The sequence below is a fragment of the Rhamphochromis longiceps genome, linkage group LG8, assembly GCF_057381845.1.
Source record: "Rhamphochromis longiceps isolate RC_006_pf linkage group LG8, R_longiceps_female_GT1.1, whole genome shotgun sequence".
In the NCBI taxonomy this organism is placed as follows: domain Eukaryota; kingdom Metazoa; phylum Chordata; class Actinopteri; order Cichliformes; family Cichlidae; genus Rhamphochromis; species Rhamphochromis longiceps.
Window position 1 is genome coordinate 4,933,833 of NC_140564.1, and position 11,895 is coordinate 4,945,727.

The following is an 11,895-nucleotide window of genomic DNA, read 5'->3' on the forward strand; positions in this document are numbered from 1 at the left end:
CGCGAGGATGTCACCGCTCTGATCGGCAGCCATGGCGGAGTAGTCTATGCCGAGAAAGACGGGAGAAACCAGCGCACGGGACAAACAGTCAGCCACATGATTGGGTTTACCAGCCACGTGCCGAATGTCCGTGGTAAACTCAGAAATGGCTGCCAACTGGCGCTGCTGGCGTGCACTCCATGGATCAGAAACCTTGGACATGGCAAACGTCAAGGGTTTCTGGTCCACGTATGCGGTAAAGTGACGATCCTCGAGAAAAAAACGGAAATGACGAGTCGCCAGGTGGAGCGCCAGTAGCTCCCTGTCAAAAACGCTGTAATTGCGTTCGCTGTCACGTAGCGTACGGCTGAAAAAGGCGAGCGGTTGCCAGACACCCAAGATTCGCTGTTCCAGCACCGCACCCACCGCTATGTCCGACGCATCGGTGGTCAACGCAATCGGCGCTGAGGGGGATGGGTGGGCCAGAAGGGCAGCATCAGCTAACGCTGACTTAGCATCAGAAAACGCTTGGATTCTTTCCGGAAACCAGTCAACGGAGTCATTAGCTTTCTTACCTTTTAACGCGCCATAAAGGGGCTTCAGCAGATGTGCCGCTCTGGGGAGAAAACGGTTGTAAAAATTCACCATCCCCAAAAATTCCTGCAGTGCCTTAACATTCGTGGGATGCGGAAATTCCGAAACAGCTTGGACGTTGTCAGGCAACGGAACCGCGCCCTCGGCGGAAACACGGTGCCCAAGGAAATCGAGAACGGGCAACCCAAACTGGCATTTAGACGGATTAATAATCAGTCCATGCTCCGCCAAACGCTGAAAAACCTGACGCAGATGGAACATGTGCTGCTCCTTCGAGCTGCTGGCCACCAGTATATCATCAAGATATACAAAAACAAAGGGCAGCCCGCGCAAGACCGAGTCCATCAACCGCTGGAAGGTTTGGGTGGCACCTTTCAGGCCAAACGGCATGCGCAGAAACTCGAAAAGGCCGAAAGGTGTAATTACGGCGGTTTTGGGGACATCCTCCCCGCGCCCGGGAACCTGGTGATATCCCCGTACCAAATCGATCTTCGAAAAAACCGAGGTCCCCGCAAGATGGGCGGAAAAATCTTGGATGTGGGGAATGGGATAACGATCGTTCTCTGTGACATTATTAAGACGGCGGAAATCCCCACAAGGTCGCCACCGACCATCAGATTTAGGCACCATGTGTAACGGAGAAGCCCAGGCACTGTTCGAATGCTGCACGATGCCCAGGCGCTCCATGGTGGCAAATTCTTCCCGAGCGACAGCCAGTTTGGCAGGGTTGAGGCGGCGCGCGCGCGCGCGCGCGCGAACACCAGGGGCCCTACTGTAGTTATGTAATGCTCCACCCATGCTTCGTCACCGTGCTCGAGAAAGTGGGGACAGTGAGTGAGGGAAACTCAGAAAGCAAACACTGAAAAACGTCACCCAAATCTACTGAGTTAGCATGTACCACGGGCTGAGCACCCTGAGTCAAACAGGTAATGAGGAAAATAACACAGCATCAATTAAACATCTGTTAGCAACATCAACCAGCAGTCCGTGAGCACAAAGAAAATCAGCGCCTATTATAGCAGCAACAACAAAGTTCCACTGAAAGTCACGGTCATGAAAGCAAACAGTCACCAACCTTTCACCGAAAGGTTTTGATGGGAGAGCCATTATCCGCTGTTAGCAATGGCCCGCAGCCCTCAGCTAGCCTGTCCGAGCCAGCCGGGGGAAGAAGGCTCTTCTGTGAGCCGGAGTCCACCAGGAAACGCCTCCCCGAGCATGAGCCCTCTAAGAAAAGCAGCCTTTCCTTGCCAGCGGTCGCGGCTGCTACAGAGCGCTGACATGCCCGTTTCCCTGGGTCTGGAAACTGCAAGGCGGGAGACAGCGCCGTGCCTTCGCTCCAAAACGCTGGTGATAAAAACAAAGCCCTTTTCCGCGGTGCCGCTGTGCAGCGATTCCGGCCACCGTGGACGACTCGTCCACGGTGGCCGGAATGCTCCCGGAATGCTCCGGAATGCTCCCTCCGACTCGGAGGGCCCCTGGGGCATCGGTGAGGGGGCGGGGGAAAACGCTGGTGAGTTCTGAACAATCGCCTGGACGCCGAAAGTCCTGGTAGCCAGGAGGATGCGATCCGCCTCTTCCGCAAGGGAGCGGTAATCCTTCGTGGCCAATAGCGGGGAGTTGGCAAGGCCAGCGCGCATTGGAGCCGGCAGCTGTCGGAGAAAGAGGTGGGTGAAGAGAAATCCTCCGTCATCCGCGCCCAGCAAGGACAGCATGCTCTCCATGAGCTCGAGAGCGGTGCCGTCGCCCAGGCCCGTGAGGGAAAGGAGTTTCTCGGCCCGCTCAGCATCAGAGAGGGAGTAACGCCGCAGCAGCAGCGCCTTGAGGGCGGCATACTTGCCTTGGGCTGGGGAGTCCCGGACGAGAGTCATCACGCGGCGGGTTGACAGCGGGTCAAGTGAGGCCACCACATGGTGGTATTTAGTATCGTCGGCTGAAACTCCACGAAGAGCAAACTGAGCTTCTACGTGCACGAACCATGAAGGAGGATCGTGAAGCCAAAAATCCGGCAATTTAAGCGCCACAGCAAACGCAGCCATCGGCGGAGGTGAAAGTCCGGCGGTCCGATGCTTCCAGGCCGGAGCTGGCTTCGTCGTCGAGCCTTAGCATGTTCGCTACAGGGGTCACCAATGTGGAGGTATGTAATAACGACAGGAGAGGTCTCAGTGTCTCACTCCAACTTTATTAACTGACTCTCAGAACTTCACATATAGTAAGTGCCAAAATCTCCACCCCAACACTTCCCTTCAACTTGGGTGTGAGTGGAGCCACCTGGTGGTCCGCCACAATATGTTCATTCTTCCGGCCGCAAGCAGCAAACCAGTGTGTCTCATATGTTCAGAAACCGTGGCACTGATTAAAAGTGGCAATGTCAAACGCCACTATGAGACAAAGCACAAAGCTTTTGAACAATTATACCCACCCCAGTCTGAACTCAGGTCCCAGAAAATTAGCAGTCTCAGAGCCCAATATGATCAATCCACAAGGATCTTAACCAGTTCTTTCACCGCCCAACAACATGCTCATGAATGTTCCCTCAGAGTTGCTTGGATTTTAGGTCAACACAAAAAGCCCTTTGCAGATGCAGGTGTTGTCAAAGAGTGCATGAGTGCAGTAGCAGAAACATTACTTGAGGGTAAACAAAAAGAAGAGCTTTGTGACAAAATAAAGCAACTACCTATGTCAGCATCAACAGCCCGGCGGCGGGGTCTGTATATTCTCGATTACCGCTGTCGAGAAATAAAACAAACTTTTAAAAATCTGCTCCGGGTCGGGAGGGGCGGTATAACACACTTGGATTACTCCGTCACATCCTGTTATTCAAAAAATGGCGGATAATGCAACATATTGTTTACCTTCGGTTTTAAAACTTATTTCTCCGCAGTTCTCCCGGTATGCGGAGACGAAAATAACGTCGTCTTCTTGTTCTTCTTTTCCCCGCGGCGGCAGTGGAGGTTCTGCGGGTAGTATGGCGTCTAATTCGGCACGGAAAACGGCCGGATTTATGCTGCTACTCTCCGCACTATCGATAGCTTCTGTAAGTATCAGATTTTTTGATAAAACAAGTCTATCTAAACTTATTTAAAAAAATGATATATACTTATTTAATCGTACCGTAGTCCACTTGCGTGAAATCATTGATGTAGAAATCTAAAAGAAAGTAATCAAATTATTGACATCTCTGTTGATATATAATTTAAAGTCGTAAAGAAAAAAAAAAAAAAAAAAACTTACCGGGGTGAGGTACGAACAGATCTGGCGAGATGGCCCTGGCGCTCTGATCGGCGGCGTTGTTTGAACGGGATGCTGACATAATATTCACGGATTCTTCCTCGCGATTGGTAGAACTTTCATAGTAGGGGCCGAGCAGATATCGGCTCTTTTGACTCCCCTCCCGTTTCTTCTCTCATTTTATCCTCGTCTAGCGAGGCATCTGTTTTTTCGCATCTTTCTCTTGACAATATTGTCAGTTAGAGAGGGGTTTTTTTTTTTTCCTCATCCTTCGGGTCTCTCTCTCTCTCTCTCTGTGTGTGTGTGTGTGTGTGTGTGTGTGTGTGTGTGTGTGTGTGTGTGTGTGTGTGTGTGTGTGTGTGCAGTCGGGAGAGTTGAGGTATCCAATTTCCTTTTTTTGAATACCTTCTTGTGAGGGCTGTCTGTTTTCCGCATTCTGCAACGGTAAAATACGACTTAGAGGCGGATATTTGTTTTACCTTATGGGCAACAGTTGTTCTTGTTCGCCTCCTGTTGACAAAACTCGCCTCATGGTTTAAACTTGACTCTGAGAAAAAAAACTCTTTCCCACAGAGGGGGTGCTTTAATAAACTTATTCGAATATGAGCTTTTTTCCACTAAGGCTTATTTTAGGGGAGGAGATGTACGAAATTATTTACCGGGTTACAAGCAATGATAATATCGGCTGTTGACTCCTCAGTGTCATCATTTTCTGTCTATTGAGAAAACCCATTGTAAAAGTAGCTAAAAGTAATGAAGAAAAAAACTCTACCAAGGAGCAGGCTGCGCAAAACCTACCTCATATAGATGTTTTAATAATAATAATAATAATATTTTTTTTGGGGGGCGCAATATAGGTTATAAGCATTGAGAAAAAACTGATATCTGCTGTCTCATTCCTCCTTGACCCGCGGGGTGTGTGTGTGTGTGTGTGTGTGTGTGTGTGTGTGTAACAAGATCGCCTGTCACGGCAATTATGGTTTGTTTTTCAGTCACTTGTAAAAGGGACTCTCAAAAGGAAAAGTAGTATTCACTAAGGGATATTTATTCATTTTTACACATACGAGGTAGGCAGCCTGTAGGTTACAAACGGATAGTAAGTTCTTCTTTTCATCACAAGCTATGGTGTATCTTAAAGGTTTTTTACTGCGTCTGTATTATAGGAAAATAAAATACTATTGAAAGAAACGGTTCTCTACAGGCAATAAGAAGTCACTCTTTTTTCCCATTACAAGCGCCGGTGCAGCTTAAGAAAGTAAAATTACATCCGCTATTGTAAAAAAAAAAAAAAAAAAAAAAAAATACAGAGAAAATTGACAAAATATTGAAACAGAATTCAAACTATGAGTTTGTGGAAAACTAACTGCCGCTCTGTCTCTCTATACAGCACAGAATCAGCTGCTGCATCACCGCTCTGCTTTTATTCCGCTCCCATGCTGCAGACCCTCCCTCCCTCTAAAAACTTTTTTCTTTTTTTTCCAACAACAGGTTTCCCCTCCCTTCTCCGGATGCCGGGGGTTTCCCACCCCTCCCTTCTCCGGATGCAATTCGTCACGCTTATTACACACTTCCGGGGGGAGGGGGGAGGTCAAAAGGTCATGATTAGGGCCATCAATCAAATCGATTAAATTTTGTCACATACTGTAGGGAGTATCTCTCTGGCAATTTATAATCAAACAGTTTAAGCTTTCCCCATGGTGTCTTGAAGACCATATTGTTTAAAAGTCTGCAACTGTGTGCTAGCTTTATGATAAGAATTATCAGCCTATATTGATGGTTACAAATTATTGTGTGGGTGTGCATGTGCAATCTTTTATATAAAAAAAAACAAACAAAATTTGATATTTTGTAATGTAATATTGGACTGACTTGCTTTGAAATGCCAGGAATTACAAACTCAGATTTATTGATTAATTGAATGCAGAAAGTGAGAGACAGCATCTAGGTCTAAATCTTGTGCTGCAAATGATGACAATAAAAGTCTCAAATATAACAAAACCAAAGATTATAGATACTCAACAAATACAGACTTTTCCCATCACTTAAACCCAAACAGATCCTCAAAGTATAACTGATTGCATTCAATTTGCCTCCAAAACAACAACAACAACTAAGCTCAAACAACAAAAATGAGTAAATAAGATTTCCTATGCAAACTGGGCCTTTTTATCTTTAAAGGTAGAAAAGCTGGTCATCCAGTTTCATATTGGGCTCTTTGTGGATGCTCTGACCCACAAGGAAAGCCAACTTGTGGGCGTACTGGCAGGGAGCAGGCACTCTGATGATCCCCTAAAGCACAAAGAAAAACAATCAGGCATGACCAACACAATGCCAAAGTCAGTGACATTTACACAGTCGGGGAAAATTATTTGATCCTGCTGAATTTATACGTTTGCTCACTTACACAGAAATGAAGTCTAATTTTTAATGGCAGTTTTATTTTAACAAATATAGAAAAAAAAACATTATATCAGAGTTATGAATGGATTCACATGTCACTGAGTGAAAAAAGTATTTGATACACAAGTAAAACACAAGTGGGTACTTTGTGAAGGAACTCTTGGCCAGTACAGCCGTATAGTCTGTCACCAGGTTTGCACACATCTCTGGAGTGATTTTGGCCCGGTCCTTTTTACAGAAACTAAGTCCTTTAGGTTTCTCAGTTGCCACTTGGGAACTCAAAGCTTAAGCTCCCTCCACAGGTTTTCTATACAATTGAGGTCTGGAAACTGACTAGACCACTCAATGACCTTAATGTACTACTTCTTTGGCCGGTATGTTTTAGGTCATCATCATGCTGGAAGACTGATTTGGACTAGGGCTGCCACGATTAGTCGACTATCAAAATCGTCGACGACTAATTTAATAGTTGATGTGTCGTTTGAAGCTTTGTAAGATCCCAAAAGACGCAGGAATAAGTAGTAGTATTTAAGGGTGTAATAACGGACTGAAGCAGAAGATGGCAGCAGTGCATGTACAAGGATGCCAGCTGCCGTTAAACCTTGAAGAAGAGGAAGCCTTGTCCCAGAATTCGTAGCGCAGCCCTGCTCAGTTTCCAACAATGGCGGCAGCTAGTTAATTTTAATGTTACCCTTATTATTCTTTCTGGGTCACAAAATAAACGTTTAACATATTTTCAGGCGAGAATGTAGCTGTGTAAACTTCAAATATCTGCTCAGTTTATCCGTGTATTTCCGTGGTGCTGATGCTGCGCTGAGCAAAAACCTCCTGAAGCTTTTGAAGTGTGAAAAATCAGGGTGAAAAAATGCAGCAAAGACCTGACACAGGACCTGAGAGATGCATCTGGGCTTGCAGTTGATCCATATACTGCTTACTGAAGCCACATCAGAAATGGTGTCATTGTGAGGGTGGCTGTCAAAAAATTACTGTTAAGGAAGAGAAATTGGAAGAAAATGTTATGGTATGCCAAATGACACAATAACCAGACTGAAAATCCCTGTGAGCCCTGTTGCAACAGTGCTTATTGAGTCATAGTTTGACAGAGAATAAACAAAAACAGCCAACATCCACATAAAACTCTTGGATTACTTAAAGAATTGACCTGAAAGCTTGCCTGATACATAGATTTCTTGGAATATAAAGGTCATCTTACTGAATATTGATATACAAGATAAGGGGTATATAGTCTCAATGACACGGTCATCTTTGTATTGCATTATACTGAGTTGTTTCTCCTCATAAGCTGTTTCACAGATGAGCCATTAAAGGAAAAGCCACCACATATCTCTAAACGGCTCACACAACATAATCAGAGTGATATTCTTTTAACCAAATTAACCCGCAGTGTTATTTTTAGTGTCTTGTATTTGATCATTATTTCTGCAAGTTTTAGTTCACACTTACATCCTGTCAATGTTGTCTTTTTAAAACCTTTCTGAGACACACACAACAGTTTTAAAAAATTCTTTGGCAGTATAATAATCATAATGTAAAGGGGAAGTCTGATAAACATGTGTGCGTGCATGTTTGTATGTATTCCAGCAGGTTTGGCTGGATCCATTTCCAGTCGCAGCCATGTGCCCTTGTGCCCCAGGCTGTGCTCCGGCTCATCAGCCTACATTCTTGCTCTCAGGCTAGGCTTTGTAACATTGGGGACCAGCCGCATCCTACTTCTGAAAATGTCTGCCAGTGCCGGTGATTACCTGACAGTAAACACATGCACACAACTTTTATTTTTCACATCTGGATAAATAGATTTAAAAAACAGTGTTAATTTTTCTGGCGTGCATTACAGTGATGTGTTGGCAGCTTGCTCAGTACGTGTCTTCACATTTTGTTCTGTTTGCAGAAAACAAGTATGACTTCCTCCCAGCATCTGTAAATCTGCTTGCCGAGGCTCTTCTGGTCATGTCAGTCAGGGTCATAGTCCAAGGTAAACTTTGATAGCATACTGCTGTTCTCATTTGAAGTCATGCTGTTGTCTAAAAATTGTTTGCCTCATTCTGATGTCTTTTCAAAAAAAGGTTGCCATGGTTACACAGGCATGAGGCACATCGCCATTCTGAAGCTGGTTGGCACACAGTTGCCAGATATGGGCGGAGTCTTGGAGCTCTATCCTATCAATGGTAAGAATTTTTAATACAAAATAGTGAACAGATATATTTTCTGAAAGCTAAGGTCTCTACTTTTTTGGTATCTGAGTTCAGTGTGATAAGTTTAGAGGAAGAGGAAAATGTCGATGTGCTACATCTATTGTGAAATTCACTCTTTAATAGGTTGTTCCTAACCTGATCCTCTGGTCCATCCAGGGAGTGCTACCGTGGAGCGTGAAGGGCTCTCAGCTACCCTCGTGAAGGACATGAGAAACTACTTCCAAATCAGCCCAGAATACTTCTCCATGCTGCTGGTGGGGAAGGACGGCAATGTTAAGTGCTGGTACCCCTCACCCATGTGGTCCATGGCCATTATCTATGACCTGGTAGACTCTATGCAGCAGGGCCGTGCAGAGAGGTTTAAAGGGGCGGGTGCTCAAAGTTAAAAAGGGGCACATTGAACCAGGCTGAATAACAACAACACACATTCATCAAGAATCTAATATGGGAAGGGCAGGGCTGTGTTGATCTGAGACTGTAGACATTAAAAAGTCCAGAGGAGAGATGGTAGCTGATTAAACAAGTGTCATGAGATAATAACAAAATGCAAAGATTGGTGACAGCGCTTGGAACCATAAGGCAACAAAAAACTGTGAGAAATCATTTAGGCTCTGCCTGTGAATCACTCTTCCTTCTTCTTCCTTCCATCATTTCATATATCACTCTCCACTTGCTATGTGAGAACAAGGCACAACTTGCTATTGCAATAAACTATAATCTAATCATCCACACCTAACAACTCTTGCACTTAATCTATAATAAAATGATGACAGAAAAATGTTATAGCACTGCCTTTAGTAGCTTCACACAGCTCCTGCTGTTTCCTCCTCATGTCCTTCTTCAGAATACTGTATATACTATGGGCATCATGGTGCTGATCCAGAATCCTTACATTATTATTTATTACTAGAGTTACAATAATAAAGCAATGAGGAGGGGGAAGTAATAAATATGAAATAATGTCATTATGATGATTCCATTTGTTTCACTATCCACTCTGTGCAGGGCAAAGCTTATTACATGTTTAAACTGTAGAGATACAATAATTTTACTGCTGTAAAATCCAACTTTTGTCTTATTTAAAATATAAATCTAATATAATCTGCTTCTTAATGTATGTTCTTTAAAATACAGCGTGTGTTTTTAATATATTATAATTATAATAATGCATAATTATGTGGACATGCATATTAAATTGTTTTTTAGTGAAATATAATCCCTCCAGAAAGGCAGGAAAAGCCCGGAAACTTACTTTAAAACTAAATATGTTCCCTAAAACGGTGACAGAGCTACAGACCCATGACAGCCTTACACAGGTAGCCAGCAGCTGTGACCAGCACTACATGTGCAGTTAATAAAAGGACAGGTAATGTTTGTCGCGCTGTTGCACACACAGCACGCTCGTTTGTTTCAGTTCGTCAGTTGCAACAAGACAGCTTACCAACGTGTACGTAATAAATCAAAAATCAAATCAAATCAAATCACTTTTATTGTCACATCACATGTGCAGGTACACTGGTAAAGCACATGTGAGTGAAATTCTTGTGTGCGAGCTTCACAAGCAACAGAGTTGTGCAAAATACAATAATGTAAACAAGCAAAATACAAGAATGGCTACATCTGAAACTAATAAATATATGTACAATATATAATAGTATATGCATTTCGTATAATAGTATATGCATTTAAGCTAATAAGCTAATACTCCTGTGTGCTACACACTACAGTGCACGCTGTACACCTACTTACTGGTTGTGTCGCATCAGTCTGTGTCTCTGAGTTAACTTGTGTTTCTCCTACAGCTCCGGACCGCTAAAAATGCGCGTGCTCTTTGTGAGCTCGTTCCCGGCTCGTAACCAGCGCGTTCTGCCGTCAAGGGCGATCATTGGTTAAATGTGATCATGTGACTGATGCAAGCCAGATCCTTTTATTTAGCAAAACTGTGATTAATAGTTAAATATTATTGTTGAGGGGCACAGACAGGACTCCGCACACACACATTAAAAAAAATATATATATATATTTTTTTAAAAAGTTGCCTCAACAAAAGGGCACTTTGGGCACCCATCAGGAAAGGGGCGGGTGCTCAAGCCCCTCTAGCCCCCCCCTCTGCACGTGCCTGCTATGCAGCTCCGCAGACAGGAGATGGCCATCCAGCAGTGGCTTGGCATGCGCTGCCCTGAAGACTAATATGGTGGCTATGGTTACCATCAACGAACACGGTTATCAGGATGGCTATCACCAGGGGTATGGTGATAAAAGGTGCGTGCATTCCAATGATGCACACTGGCCTGCAGCTGGTCCTTGGTGCTACCTTCCTTTGGCCCAAAACCTTTGTGTGTCTTTCCCATCTCCCACCGGGCAGTTGGCACAGACGACTATTTTGTAGCACTTAGTGAAGGGAAGAAAAATGCTTTCACATATCCAGTTCTTTAACATTCCCTATATAGCATAGTACGCTGCTTTATACTTAGCAGCGTCAGATCTGGTTAGTCAGTAAATTTATGGATGAACCTGAAGGTTCAGAAATGGATTGCGTACTTTAGTTTTTGCCGGGTTTGTTTTTTTTTGTTTATTTCAACTTAAAACATTATTGCATCGTGTGTCATCTCTAACAGGCTTTTTTAGATCAGACTTACATAGTTTCAGCACACACGTTGATTTTGTAGATAATAGAACATTTTTATTGGACATCTGTTGCATTTGAAGTGCAGTTACCAATAATATTATTAAAAGCATCACATTATTTCTCTTTTGTAAAGTTTCTGTTGCTATACATTGTTTCTATTTATTCTTTGTTTCTATATGGCTATATGAAAATAAACATTTGTTTACTACCAGGTCCTTTAAATTATTTGTCTCACTTTCAGTGCCAATGCGCTGCAATAATCTTTTGAGCAACACCTCCCCCTAGTGGCAAAAGTGGAAAAATATTTCCAAGTATATTTTAGTGGTCATGTAATGATTGAAACAACCTGCCGTACTTGTAATATCTACAGTAGTTTTAGACCTTCTCAACTTACTGTCCCCTCAATGCAATCACATTTGCAAAAACACTTTGCGAGTAAGAAGGGCTTGAATCCACCTACCCATTTTCTTCCACTTATCCAATTAAGGGCATGGGGAGGCTGGAGCATCTCTCAGCTGCCATAGAGCAAGAGACAGAGTTTGTATTAAACATGGCCAAAGTGTATGTACAAGTGAGTCTTGTTCATTTAAAGCTTAGACATCAGACTGCGTTACAGTCTCTTTTCTCTTGGATCTGTATAATGTTAGTGGGTGTGGAACACTGTTATTCAGCAGGTGGGTAAACTATCTAAGAGTTGGCTTAAAGGAACTGATAGGGAGCTAAAACAGCTATCAAGCATGTGCAAAGTAATAGAAGAAAAACATGGAGTTAGAGCAGCTAGTACCCTTTAGGTCTTCCTCCAGAAAACCTCAGTATTTAAATAAATGCACAAATTTATGACAAGACATCAGC

General features: G+C 43.7%; 1 long non-coding RNA gene across 1 annotated transcript in view; it reads left to right on the forward strand.

The window, feature by feature from the left end:
* LOC146662947 (uncharacterized) overlaps positions 1 to 11,895 on the forward strand; it is a 177,909-nt gene that overhangs the window by 131,843 nt on the left and 34,171 nt on the right. The gene's annotated exons all lie outside the window — the stretch shown is intronic.